Here is a 13,646-nt window from a genome sequence, read left to right on the forward strand (position 1 = left end):
TCTACTCTGCTCATCCCCATCTTCTCAGCTCCCCTCTACCCAGCAGCCAGTTTTGACACTTCTCTGCCATCCAAGGAAGCTCATTGGACTCCCTAGAAGGGCCAAAAAAAAATAAAAATAAAAAGGGGGTAAAAAAAGCACTGGCCTCCCCTTCTCAAAGAAAAACAAAAATTTTTTTGGCAGGGATTAAGCTAGCTTCTCTCCTGGTCAGAGGGATGCCAGCACTGTCTGCAGGGCTGGCTGACTGCTGGCTAAGGAAAGAAAGGCTCAAGCAGGGAAGTGCAGAGAGCAAGACTTCCCCCTTTTGGCAGCTGCAAACTGTTAGTTCAGTTCACAGTTGTAACTTCAATCCAAACGCCAAATGAACCAAAAAAGCTGGTTTTCATGCAGTTCTCTCTTTTCCTATCAGGTGAAATTTTGTGTTTTATCTTTGCATCTGTAGCAAGAGAATTGAAATTATCTGATTAGATAAATTTTTGATTGACTCTTAAACTATAATTTGGCACCCACATCTTATATCTCACATTTCTTTATACCTTTAAAAAGAGAGCGACAACAGTAGTGCTAACTGTATGTAATTTGTATTCCTGAGCACAAACTAATGTGCAAGTTCAGCTAAGTACCTATTTAAAACATTTTCTGAAGAGTTCCTGAAAAACAATCAAAGGGGCATTCATATTTGGTCCCTTCTGTAAAGACAAACTCATATCTATAGCTAGACATACATGTACAAAGACACTCAGGGTGATGTGGACAGTTACACATGTGGATCTTTCTGACCTCACCTTTTCAACACCATGTTGAAAAGCAGGACAGGGACTAACTGCAGCAAACCAGAAGCTATAGTAATTACTCTAATTCAGAAGTTACCAAGCTTCTGAGAAGGGAAGAACAGGAATAGAATCATGCTTAAACACAGCCCATTTTGCTTTGTTCTTCAACACAGTCCCATTCAAAATACTTTGGAATTTATGAGTCTACTGAAAGTGAGGTCTCATAATGCACACAGCATGTTGCCAGTTAACTTGAATGAGCTTCTCCTCTGCTTTCTGTCTGATTACTATAATAGATTGCTTGAAAAGGGGCCCCTCCTTCTAAAACATATGTACTATGGTGAAGTACAAAACCAGTCCATAAGCAGTCCAGGTAGGTTTGTGCAGCTCACCTAAACATCGTGCTCCAAAACGTGATCCGGTGCCCCTTGAAGCAATCTGGAGCGACGCATCTCTGCGGCGCTCTGGCCCCTGCCCTGCAGCAGCACGATTCTTTGTCAGCCTTCCAGTGCTTCCTTGTGCAGCTCAAGAGACAAATGCTTGCTCGCTTGCTTGTGGGACTGCAGCGCTTTGATCTCCGCTTCCAGATGGAACGAGAAGTGCCGAGGCACGTAGAGAAAACAAAACCAAATTTTTGCAACCCACAGGAAAGATGCCTAAGAATAATATAAATGTATTTCTATATGCTGGCTGGGTTTTTTTTTGTTGTTTTTTTTTTTGTGACAGCATCATAACCTCAATCAAAAATCTATAAAACACTAGACAGAAAATAAGGACTGCAGATATCTTTTTTTTTTTCTTTTAATCTTTTTGACATTTAGTTCTCCCAAAAACAGACAAAACTTCTTCTGATCTCAGTGGTAGAGGATTTGACTAAAAGTTCAAACCACAAACAATGAAGCTTTTACTCCTATGATTCATCTGACCCTCCACAGGAGAAAAAGAGTACCCTGTTCCTATAGCTGTAATGCTTACTGTTATTATTTATGAACTGATATGCAGTACTGGACTATCCAACATGTTTTATATGCAGATTAGCTCCACAGCACTGGCATATTGAAAGCACTCAGCTGTAAAAAATACTTTAAAAATCGTTTATGCAATCTTTTGCATGTTGATCTTTATTCCAGCTGCAGTGTTTGAAAGCTGTAGAGCTTTGTATACCCTTTTCAATTGATTTCTCAATATTAAGTCCATTTACAGTATCTTGCATTAGTCACATGTATAAGTATGCAAAACTAGTTTAAGAAATGCATTTGTTCTCAATATCCTTTCACTGCACTCTGCTCTGAAATACTGGAATTATTCTTCTCCTCATTAGAGCTATTCAAACCTTTTAAGACATAGTGGCACTAACATTTTGAACTTCTAATGCAAATGATCTGTTCTTGTACCTGAAACTGACAGAAAAGTGAAAAAGTTACATTTATAGGAAAAAGATTGCTTGATACTTGACAGTTACAAAATGTGTTCTTTTTTGCTCTCCTTGAGGTTACTGGGAATTAATTCCTGTCACCACCATGGTATAAAACTTATGGTTGTTTAATAACCTGCACAACATATACTGGTCTCTATTTGTAGAGAAGAAACACAAAGGGTGTTTCATCTGGGAATGTTTCATCTGGAATGGCTTTCACCATGAGCTTAGCCCTGGAACAGATGGGAGAGCCCCAAGGCTCAGCACAGATCAGAGCTGCTGGTTTGGGATCCATGAGTGGCACAACCATCTTCTGGGTACCTTGTTCCACTGTGTCCTGGGTGCAGAGCTGCAGCCAGGGCAGATGCTTCATGTGGTTGGATACTCTTTGCAAACTTAGAGAAGATGTCAATTTTCCCTCTTCTCGTGGCTGCTGGAGCTGCAAGAGAACCATTTCACTTCAGGAAGTTCCTATTCAGCTGTTCCAACTCCTGGGAGCTTTCTAGGCTTCCCCCACAGCCAATTTACCACCATTCCCCCCAGAGCAGATCACCATAGGCTGAGGAGACCAATCTTGCCTTTCTCTGCTTCAGTCTTGTTGGAGAAAATAGATTTCATCAGAGGGATGGACTAGCATCACTGCTTTTCTTTACCATGTCACCAGCAAACAGCCAAGGAATAGGCAAGGACTGAGCCTGTCTTTCCTTCTGGGACACCCTGTGACCTGCCCTGGCTTTGAGACAGTGAAGGAGGACCAGCTGCACCAGTGTGGTACCAAGTCTTTTGTCCCATGCCCGCACTGGCAGGGTTGTGTGGCTTGGTGGCAAACCCCACCTGTCCTCATCACACAGTCTGCCTGGACATATCCTACCCCACACATGGGAAGAAGGGGGTCACTGGGGGCAAGGATGCCAACTGTGATGCGTCTGTTCTCAGGACAGGAAGAGATACTCATTGTCCAGCACTGTTGTGTTTTCTGATTCCTCTTTATTTTTATTTTTTAATTAAATTGGAAGCTCTCATTTTCCTGGAAAATCACAGTTTTAAACAAACTGTGAGATATTTAAACACTATTTTACTAGACATACTTATTTGATTTGAAGAGCTGATGATGGCAAAAGGATCTGATATGATATGCAACAAGTCCTTTGACAGCTGTTTCAAAGAGAGAGTATTTGTAAAAAACCCACACTTCCACACAGGGCTATTAGGAAACAAAAGAAACCGACATGTTAGTATCCAAGAGCAGGATATTTTAAAATTTCATTCAATTTCAGGCCCAGATCTTGCTAATTTAATATCCTATGTGCTATAGTACAGAAGCCACAAATATGAACAGAGAGTTCCTCACCTTTGAATTGATTTTAAGGCAATTTAGGAGTATAACTCTTCCTTATCACTTGCCTACATATGCCGGTAGATCAGGAGAATTATAGGTGTATTATAAAGAACTACAGCCATGTTGACATAAATTCCTATAGGGGACCTATGAGGGAACAAAGTGACTATATTTTCTGTGTAATTAATTCTTTCCCAATCAAAAACACTCTGCTTCTGTCAATAAACCTGTGTTTTAAAAAATCTTCATCTAGTTCCCCTCTTTGAAATAAAGATTTGAAATACACACTGGGACATTTAAAATCCCATTTATTCAAATGTTCAAAATTTTTCAGGCTACATAAATAATAGTCCCTTTTGGAATAATAGACATGTTTGGAATCACTTTGAGGATTTTTGTTTAGTGTCTTTATTATTTTTTCAAGGGGAAAATAATAAAAAAGGTGGGAGTTAGAAATCCTAAGATAAATTCTTTCCTAAAACAGCAGCTCATACCTTTTCCCCCAAGAATTTTAAACATTGAGGTTTTTCTCTTTTGTTTACTTCCTGTCATAGGGAGAGAAGAGTGATGATTATATTATTAAATGAAAGTAACTTAATTTAGCATTGTCACTATCACTTTAAGATTTGTGTCCATAATTGTCTGCCTAATTACTGTTCTTTATAACTGATATATCACAGAGATGCAAAAATACAAATGCTACACGTGGCATTGACAGAAATAAACTAGGTTTTTTCTCAATTATTTTTCCTCATATCAGTCTGCCTTGAAAACAGTGCTCTCTGTGCTCTGTGCTTTTTTCCAGGAGAGTACAGTTATGATTAGACTGAAAGGAAGGCTCTATAAACCACAAACATTTGCCAGCTTTGCCAGCACATCATTATTACACCAGTCAGCATGCTTGATTTTTCTTGTGTTTTATGCAAACAAAATTCACACTCAGTGGGAAAAAAGTACTTTACCAAGGCATGACTTAAATCCCTTCTAGATTCAAACACTACATCCCATAATTTTGGAGTTTCAGATATGCATATTTCTCTCATGTCCATGTGTTAGTTTCAGCTGAAAAAGGAGCAGTGTCAGGGGAAATTTTACTTTTTGCTTGCCCTGCCTTGACATGTTAGGTCAATTTGAGTGGAGCTACTTGATTTGCCAGCAGTCAGCTACTTCCCATATTCAAGTGACCTTAATTAAAGTCTAGCTGAAGACAAATACAAAATTCATGAGAATTATACACATGGACCTGGTTAAAAAATTGTTACAATTCGACCACTGAACAACCAAGCAAAACCAGAATAAATGTGCAGCAGTGCAAACATGCGTGTAGGCATGTTAAATTAGAAAAACATGACAATTATTATTAATGCCCCTTAACCAATGCCTTACTGGAGCAAAGCATTAAAAGTATTATCTGGGAACTATGCCATATACAAGAAGTATAAAGAAATTTCAAACAAAAATAAAGTTCAGACCATCTTTTCATTATAATTTCTTTCTTTCCTGTGAGTAGATAAAAAAGACCATTTGTTAAATTGAAATCAAAAAATCTGACCACAATTATCTTAAATGTGTTACTTATTAATATGTGAGGCTCTATGTGAATACTATCTCTGGAAATTCTCTTTTCAGATTTGGAAGGAAGCTCTACATTCCAACTCCCTGCAGCCCTCCTTGGGAGGCATGAGATTTTTACTTGTCCTAGCAAGCTGGATGGTATTTATCCATTCCAGTTATTCCAGCTAGTTCGTGCCACCCTTGATGGGTTGCAAAAACTGTGAGAAAGAATACAAAGCAGCATGGATATTTGAGGCACAGGAGTAAGGCGATAGTGGCTTTGTCTGCCTAGGCACAAACTTATCTAGGAGTGGTTTATTTTACCTCCACATGGGTATCTATCAGAACTCAACCCTGATGTGAGAGTTTTTAGGACACAGAATGCAGTTAGTCCAAAGGACAGTATGGGAATAGTTACACTGCTGTATTTTTCATGTTTATGGAAGCATAAAGGCCAGGTGAATACAACTTCTGATTCATCTGACTGCCAGGATCTCTCAAAGCCTCACCCTTTTACTCACACAATTCTGGCTAGAATTAACTTCATTAAAGTTAGTCCTATTAAAGCTCATAAACATATTTTGGGAATGCTGACAATTTTCTTCTGGAACGGTGGTTTGTGAACAGTCTTCTTCCCATTCCACACACCACTAGTGATGCAATCAGGGTAGGACAAGGTGGTGTCACATGCTGGAAGCCTAATGTGCATTGCAAATGATAACAACCACAAGTGGGTGAGAAACCTTTCTGCCTCAGCTTGTGGACCCATGGGAGATTCCTGCTTTTAATCTATGAAAATCAGCTAGCTGTGAGAATTCTTTTGTTTTTTAAGATAGCTTTTAGTGAGCTCAGATGAAGACCAAATGAACAAGAATAAAAAAATTCTATGTTTTCCCTTCACAAAAAAAACCCTCTGATATTTAGCCAGTTTTTGTCCTTGACACCAAAGATCCAGGTGTTATGTGTAGTAGGTGAAAGAATTCCCCTGTGGCATTTTCAGTGCTATCTATTGGGAAGAATACATGCAGGGATGTCTTCAAGTTGAGCAGAGGTTCCCAAAGATAATAATTCTATAACTAAACTGTTTTCAGCTACTGATTTCCAATTATTTCAGCAGTTAAAGACTTTGAGGGTGGGAAGTCTGTAGAACCAAATGAGGAACTGCCCATAGGTGCAACCCCCTTTGCAGCAGTGCTCTTGGCCTCTTTCTCCTCCTGGTACAGGGAAGGCCAAAGCTCCAGAACCCCTTCTCTGGGGAGACTGTGACACTTCACACAATACTGCATCAATCAGCCTATTCAGCTAGCACAAAGAGGAAAGATCTTTGGATAATTCATTGTGAATGGATAGAAATAAGACTGAAGTCCTCTAAGCCTCTTTAGTTTCCCATGCCTATAGGGATAATACACTGCAGCCCACAGTTTTTTTTATCATGCTTTCAGCATTCACATACCCACAATTACTATTTTTGCTGTAAGTTGTTATTGGAAAATACTCATTTTGTAAAGAAATTTGAAACCCACTTCTTTTCTTGTTACAATTACAGGCATAAGTTTTTCTTTCCGTCATTGAAATATTCAGGAGAGTCCAAATTACACTAACAACAGAGTAACTTTCCCATACCTTGTGGAAGAGAAAATGTTATGTCTTTGCAGGAACAAAGACAAAACAGAGGAGCAGCTGTTTCACACATAAAGGTACTGAACTAGTTCAGGGCCACTGAATGGTGATAAAAATATGATATGTAGTGAGGCAGAATCTTGAAGGCAAATTTCTGGAACTGTAAATTTTATGTATTAGGGTGTTCCAGAGCAAGTTGGTTGTCTTATTTATTATTAAAGGTACCTAAGGGTACCTTAATTTTAAAAGGTCCTTATTCAATAGTTTAGATATAAAGTATGTTTTGGTATATCCAGTCTTTTCAAATTTCTAAAACTACTTGTCATTTTTATATCTAAAATGAAGAATATGGTATTGAGAGGTATAAGCACAAATCAACTAATTAATTTCATTTACTCAATAGTTTATTAATTACTTTTATTTAATGAATTCATAAGTTAACTAATTGCTTTAAAAATCATTACATCCTATTAATCTAAAATTTAATAAATAAAAGCAGATGTAGGTTTTAAGCCAAAGCAATTGTGTTTGGAAAGTTTGAGGTCATTGGAAACTGCACAGGCTGTTGCAACATGGAACAAAAAAAAAGCAACATGGATATGATCTTGTACATAAACCTCCTACAAACTTCAGAGCTTAATTTGGTTAGCTAATTGCAAAGGATAGTTCTTCAGGTCTGTTTTTCAAAACATCATGGGGAGAGGGGATATCAATTTGTCTCTAAGATGCAAATAGATAGCAACTGAGTTTTTTTAATTTAGAACAAGTGAAATCAAGTATCTAATGTTCTTTGTGATCATAACTGCATAGAAAATCTCATTAAACATTACTCATTTGGGCATTGTTTATTTCCTTGGAGACAGCATCAAATCCTAAAGTACAATTGAAATCAATGACAAAATCTTCATCATCTTCCAGGAAAAACAGTTCAAGTCTATAGTGAGGTAATGAGTTTTTCATCTGAAAAAGCACAACAAAACCAACACCAAAGACAGTTTTCAAAGCCTAAAAAATGTAGTCCACTAGGAGCTTTGGGTATTTTAATGTCTCTACTCCTCTTTTGAGAGATAAATCAACTAACTCACATAAAGTTTAGTTTTAAAGAAGAGTTGTCATTGGGTAATTTCTAAAAGGGCATCAACAACAAAAGACATGGATTAAGACCTTCAGCTGAAGGAAGGATTCTGTTGCAAGAAATACTTCTGACATCATCTTGGGTTTATGGGGAACACACACGCACACGCACATACACACAACCACACCTTAATGCATTTTTGTCCTGGACAGAATAGGAAAAAGCATAGAGATGAAAATTTATGTTTAAACCTGCTGAGCTCACTAATTTGGGAAAGACCAGGGAGGCAAACCAGAAGAACTTGTGGACATGGCATTGCAACAGAATGAAGTTTGGCAGAGGGAATTGTGGCAGCTGCCATCAGAATTTATCCCATAATTGAAGTGTTCGTCAACCGGAAAGAAGCACTGAGGTGAAAAGATGTGGGTCTTCAAGTTGGTGTCAGTGTGACAATGAACTTACAGACAGATACTTCCCTAAAAAAAGAGATGTGATAAAGAGACATACAAGGGTATTACCTTGCACAGCTCCCTCGTAGAAGACAGGCACATTGTGAAGTAAAGCATTCCGTTCTCTGCGAACAACGAGTTTGAATTAGAATCAACATACTGAAGGAATAATGAAAGACTGCTGAAAATAAAAAAGGTGATTAAAAGGTGATTTGCATTGTCATGTGAAGCAAATCTGAGGCCTGGACAGAAAATATCACTTTTTAATAGACACCACTGAGAAGAAAACAAACCAAGAATAAATTTAGGATGGAGATGAGGATTATTATCTTTCCAGAACTAGGTTTGTAGACCAACTTGCTTTTAGATTAATCGTTATAAATTTGTGCAAGGATTGTATGACAGAGCCACCAGTAACATACAGGAATGGGTCTCATCAGTACAGAATGTTCCTTTACTAGGAGCTTGTGTTGCTTGGTTTTAAAAACATCATTGCAGCAAATGCTGAGGTAGAAATATCAAAACAAACAAAACAAAACAAAAAACAAACAAAAACCTCAAAAACTTTTCTGCAAAGTCTAAAACTCACTGAGCATCCAAGAATTGTCCTCTAGCAATAGCTGTTTTCATTATTCAAATTAGGAACATTTTCTTCAAATTGTGTACTAAAAATTGCATGAATAATAATCTGATAATAATTTCAAGGAAGGCATGTAGATTAACATAAATTTTGAAATTCATTTAGGTTTCAACACAGCACCACCTATTGGAGATAAAATGGTAACAATGAGTCTGAAACAGTGAAAAAACATAGCTGAAGTCAACTATGATTAATTTATAAGCTTGAAGTGTGGAGGGCTCTGTAACTCACTCTGCCTTGCAAACTATCCCTGCTAATATAAATTTGACAGCAAATTCACTGGCTTTTTTTTCATGTTATTAGAAAGGACTAGAAAGAACTATTTACTACAGTGTAGGTGAGGTAAAGTTTTTCTTTGAGCCATTAGATATAACTTGGCAGAAAATGAAGATATTTACACAGATTTAAAGGAGCTAATAACATATTTCCTAGGAAAAAGAGTATTGTGTATGGCAATTTAAATGAGCTGCAGATAGATGGATAGATATAAGTGATAAAAAGTAGGTGCTTGGCCTGTCATTAGAGAACATATCAGCCACTTTAAAATACACTTTGCTTAGACTAATCACCACATTATTGCTATTCCAAATGAGGCGTGCAGGTGTAAAACTGGAATAGAGCACTCCCTTCTGCTTGCTAATGAGGAGATTTCAACGTGTTGCAGATCAGAGTTTCAGGTGAGCAAAAAGCAAGGGCGCTGAATAACATCCAGAGAGCAAGATGGGACATGTGTGGTTCAAAAGCATGTTCCTGGAGATTTCTTTGAGTTCCCTCTGTCCTCCTTCCTTGTGGGAAAACAAAAGTCCTCCAACTTCCTATTCCTATTCTCACAGATCTAGAAAGCAAGTTATGGGGAAAATAGCTGCTTTACATGGACATTACACTGGCAAAGTTTGAAATACCAGTGTTCCCATACCCACCCTCCCTGGCTGCTTTCCCACTCAGCCTGCGGCTGCAAAAGCGATCCAGAGAACAGTTGTAAAGACGCGTGGAGCAAAAAAAAAATATGTATAAAGGCCCATTCTGTGTCTCCCTGAAATGCTAGGATATAGAAAGATGATGTAAAAAAAATATGTTCAAGTTCCCTTGGATTAAACAGCTTGCCCTCAGTTAGCCAGGAGGGCTCAGGAATGCTGCCTGCCCCAGCTTTCACAGTGATGGAGAAAACTGAGCACTGCTGAGCTGGGCTCATCACAGTGGCCTGCCCTGTGTGGGGCAGCACTGGTGTGCTTGTGTCAGGCCAGGAAAGCAGGAATTCTGGATCAGGCAGCAGGAGCTTCCCCAAGCAGGATTCACACAGAGGGCAGCACTGACAGCCATACAGAGCTGCTGCGGGGCACAGGGCACCGACTGACACAATCACAGAATGGTTTGGGCTGCAAGGGACCTTAAAACACTTCTAGTTCCAGTCCTCTTGTCTCTAGGCAGGATCTAGAATCTTCTAGTTCCAATCCACCTCCTCTAGGACATTGTCCAGTAGACCAGATTGCTCAAAACTCCATCCAATCTGGCCTTGAATGCTTCCAGGGGTAGAGCACCCCAACTTCTTTGATGCCAGGCAGAGGCAAACAGCTCAGCCCTCCCTTTCTCTCTCAAAAAAAATAACTATTTTTTTTATTTCTCACAGGACTGCCGGGACAGAAAGCAGTTAAAAAAAACAAAAACAAAAACAAAAAAGTGCTGGATAGAGTGGGGGTTGTAAGGATGAGCATACAGCAGTAAACCGTTGCATTTATTGCTGGCCAAAGGATCTTTCAGGATTCCCAGCCACAGACCTTGCTTTGCCAGGAAAGCACAGCCCAGCACCAACTTCCCTTACTGCTTACTGTATCCTCAGCTGGATGAGCTGATAGGATTTGGGTAGGACTTTGGATAGGATTACTGCCACCTGGCATTAAGGACCTCACAGTTGTCCCATGTTGCCTGGGGTTTAGGATGTCTCTGAAAGCAGAGATGAAACTACTCTCTCCAGGGTAAGAGTGATACTAGAGCTGCTTAAAGAAAAAGAGAGGAATCATCATCTGCTTGCCTTCCTGTCTTTCTTGAACTAGCTTCAAGTTAGCTGAATCCCAACCAGGAAACATGATAATCTTATCATTTTAATCTGAAGATCCTTCGATTATTTATTGCTTTCTAAAATATAAAGGCTGGAGCACCCAGCACTGTAGCAGAGAGTAGGCATAAACAATTACAAACACCACACTCCCATTTAGCAAGAACATCTACATCAAATAAGACTGTTCTTTTGAAATTCATGAACATGAGAACAACAGTGTTCAAGAACAAAAGCAAAACTCTTGCATTTCACTAGTATGGCTGTACTATAGAAAATAGATATAAATTATAATTCACACTAATTAGAGGATACTCTAATTAATCCGTTTATGATTTAGTGCAAATTTGCACAATTTTTCTGTATGGAGTTTGACATTTGAAAGTCTTGCACCTTATTTACAGTCAAGCAGCCGCAAGGATTTACATTCTGTAAATATTTTGTTTCGTATTTAGGTGTTTGAAATCTTCACTTGCCCTCTGTTCTCAGTCCCAGATAGAGTTTACACAACTAGAAGGAGATTTCAAATGTGTGATTTTTTTTTTTAAAGAGACAAGAGCCAAGCACAAAGCTAGTAACAACATGGGGTTTCAGAGCATGAGGTTCAAAGTTGTCTTATTTTAGACATTTTAGTCATCAACTTCTCAGTTCTTCTGCTGGACATGAGCTCAAAAGAAAAACCTGGAATATTTTCAAAAAGTGATAAAATTGGGATTGAGGGAAATTATCCTCTTTTTAAAATCCCTTAAAAATTCTCTAAACCCACAAACTTATGCTTCTTTCTCATGTTCACCCCATGAACAGCAGTATGCTCCCAAATGGCCACCAAGAAGCTTTCAAAGGAAATATAATTCTGACTGTGATTCTTCTGTGGCCTACCATTACTGCAAATTTGTTCATTTGTTTCCCTATAGAAGCAAATAAAATAAAAAATGAAGATGGCAAGTATATTTTCATGCACAAATAATAAGCATGATGAATGTTTATTGTATTTACATTGTTTAGTTGTGATTTAGATTTGTTTTTAAAATCTTTATCACTGTGTCTCCAAGCATTTCCATGTTCTTATGCATATCTCAAGATCAATGTCCGTCTGTAGCAGTGCATTTGCACAAACTCAGACTAAAAATGAACTATTTCTTTTTATTCCTCTCGCAAGTTTTCCAAACTATCTGAAATAAATATTCCCCAGAAATATACATTGCCATTTCCTATAGTGCTGCAGGTAGAATTAAGCTGTACCTGTGCCTTCATTTTTGTACCGAGGGATTTCAGAAAAGACATAAATTGAATTTTACCTCGCTCTTTTAAAATGACACATCAATTACACTATAATATGTATGAAAAATATAAGAGTATTCTTACATCTTTGTATAGACCATACATTTGTTGATGTGCATTGATCTGATAAAAGTAAAAAAAAAATGTCAACAGACTCCTGAAAAATCATTTGCTGCAATGTTACAGCACTATGTGCTGTTAACCATGAACTGGTAGAATAAAGAGAATATCTGCATTCTTGCACCCTGACATCTGAAAATTTACTCTTTCTTTCTTTGGATCTGAAGAACCAACACATTAGTGATGTATTTTTGCACTAATCTGGATGCTTTGGATTGTTACACTCAAAAACCCTTTTTAAATTTTTTTTTCCTCTACTTGTTGAAAAAAATCCCATGCTTTTGTCCCCTGATTTCTGTCTGCAGTACTTTGAGGCTAACTCTATGAATCCAGAAAAGTTACCCAGCTAGAAATACAGCCTGACTTTCAAATGGACTGAATATTAGCCACTCACACTCATGGATATTAGTGAGTACTCAGTTTTTTTTTACAAATTGGGCCATTTCTGGTAAAAGCCAATAGGCAGTCTGAGTTAAAAAATTTACCCAACCCTTACTTTCAAAGATCTGACAAAGTGCCAACCATTCCTAAGTTCCAATCATCGTACTTTCTAAGGGAGACAGGGAAGAGTGAAGAAAATGGCTGATTTTCCAGCTTCTAAAACTTCTGGTCACATCTGCAGGAAAATCCTGACTATAGGATGTTATCCTGTATTACTGAGTCATAGCACTGCTAGTATTGCTTAAAGACTTTCCCAGGACTGCAAGAAATCACTGCACCATGAGGGCTGTTAACTTTACTTCTGACCTTGGAATTATTTTTGAAATGTTTTCATTGAAATTACATTCACTCCTGAGCATATTGTATTTACAGTGTGCATGTATGTATGTATCATTGAAACAGGTGCCCAGAGACACTGTGGAGTCTTCAGCCTCAGAAATGTTTACAGCTCAGCTAGCCAAGACCCTGAGCAAGCCAACACAGCTGCAAAGTTGACCCTGTTCTGAGTGGGGGCTGAGACCAGATGCCCTCCAGACAGCCCCTGCAGACAGAATAGATTATTGGATGATTCTGTTGTTCACTGTCATGGTAGCAAACAATGCAGGTGCTTCCTTTTTCTGCCATGTATTTAGTATTTTTCTCATTATGTTATTACCAAATCCCTGTGTAATGAGATTTCAATGCTTTTTAGTATTTTAAGTAGGTACAGGAAATAGTGGGAACATTTGTTAAGAAGCAATATCATCCCTAATTAACTTTGGATACTATTTACATGCTAATTTGTTTTAAGTGTTTTTAAATACAAGCAAAATATGAATTGAAATGACAAAGTACTGGGTGGAGCTATTTATATTCATCAGATCAGAGAATATACCTATCAATTC

General features: G+C 38.1%; 1 long non-coding RNA gene across 1 annotated transcript in view; it reads right to left on the reverse strand.

Moving 5' to 3' along the window:
• Positions 1-1,340, reverse strand: part of LOC111927196 (uncharacterized) — a 52,885-nt gene extending 51,545 nt beyond the window's left edge. The window contains exon 1 of the long non-coding RNA XR_002863431.2: positions 1,166-1,340. This is a non-coding gene — a long non-coding RNA (uncharacterized LOC111927196). The remainder of the gene's footprint in view (positions 1-1,165) is intronic.
• Between the last annotated feature and the right edge of the window lie 12,306 nt (positions 1,341-13,646).

Source organism: Cyanistes caeruleus, chromosome 2, assembly GCF_971803275.1.
Source record: "Cyanistes caeruleus chromosome 2, bCyaCae1.hap1.1, whole genome shotgun sequence".
Taxonomy (NCBI): Eukaryota; Metazoa; Chordata; class Aves; order Passeriformes; family Paridae; genus Cyanistes; species Cyanistes caeruleus.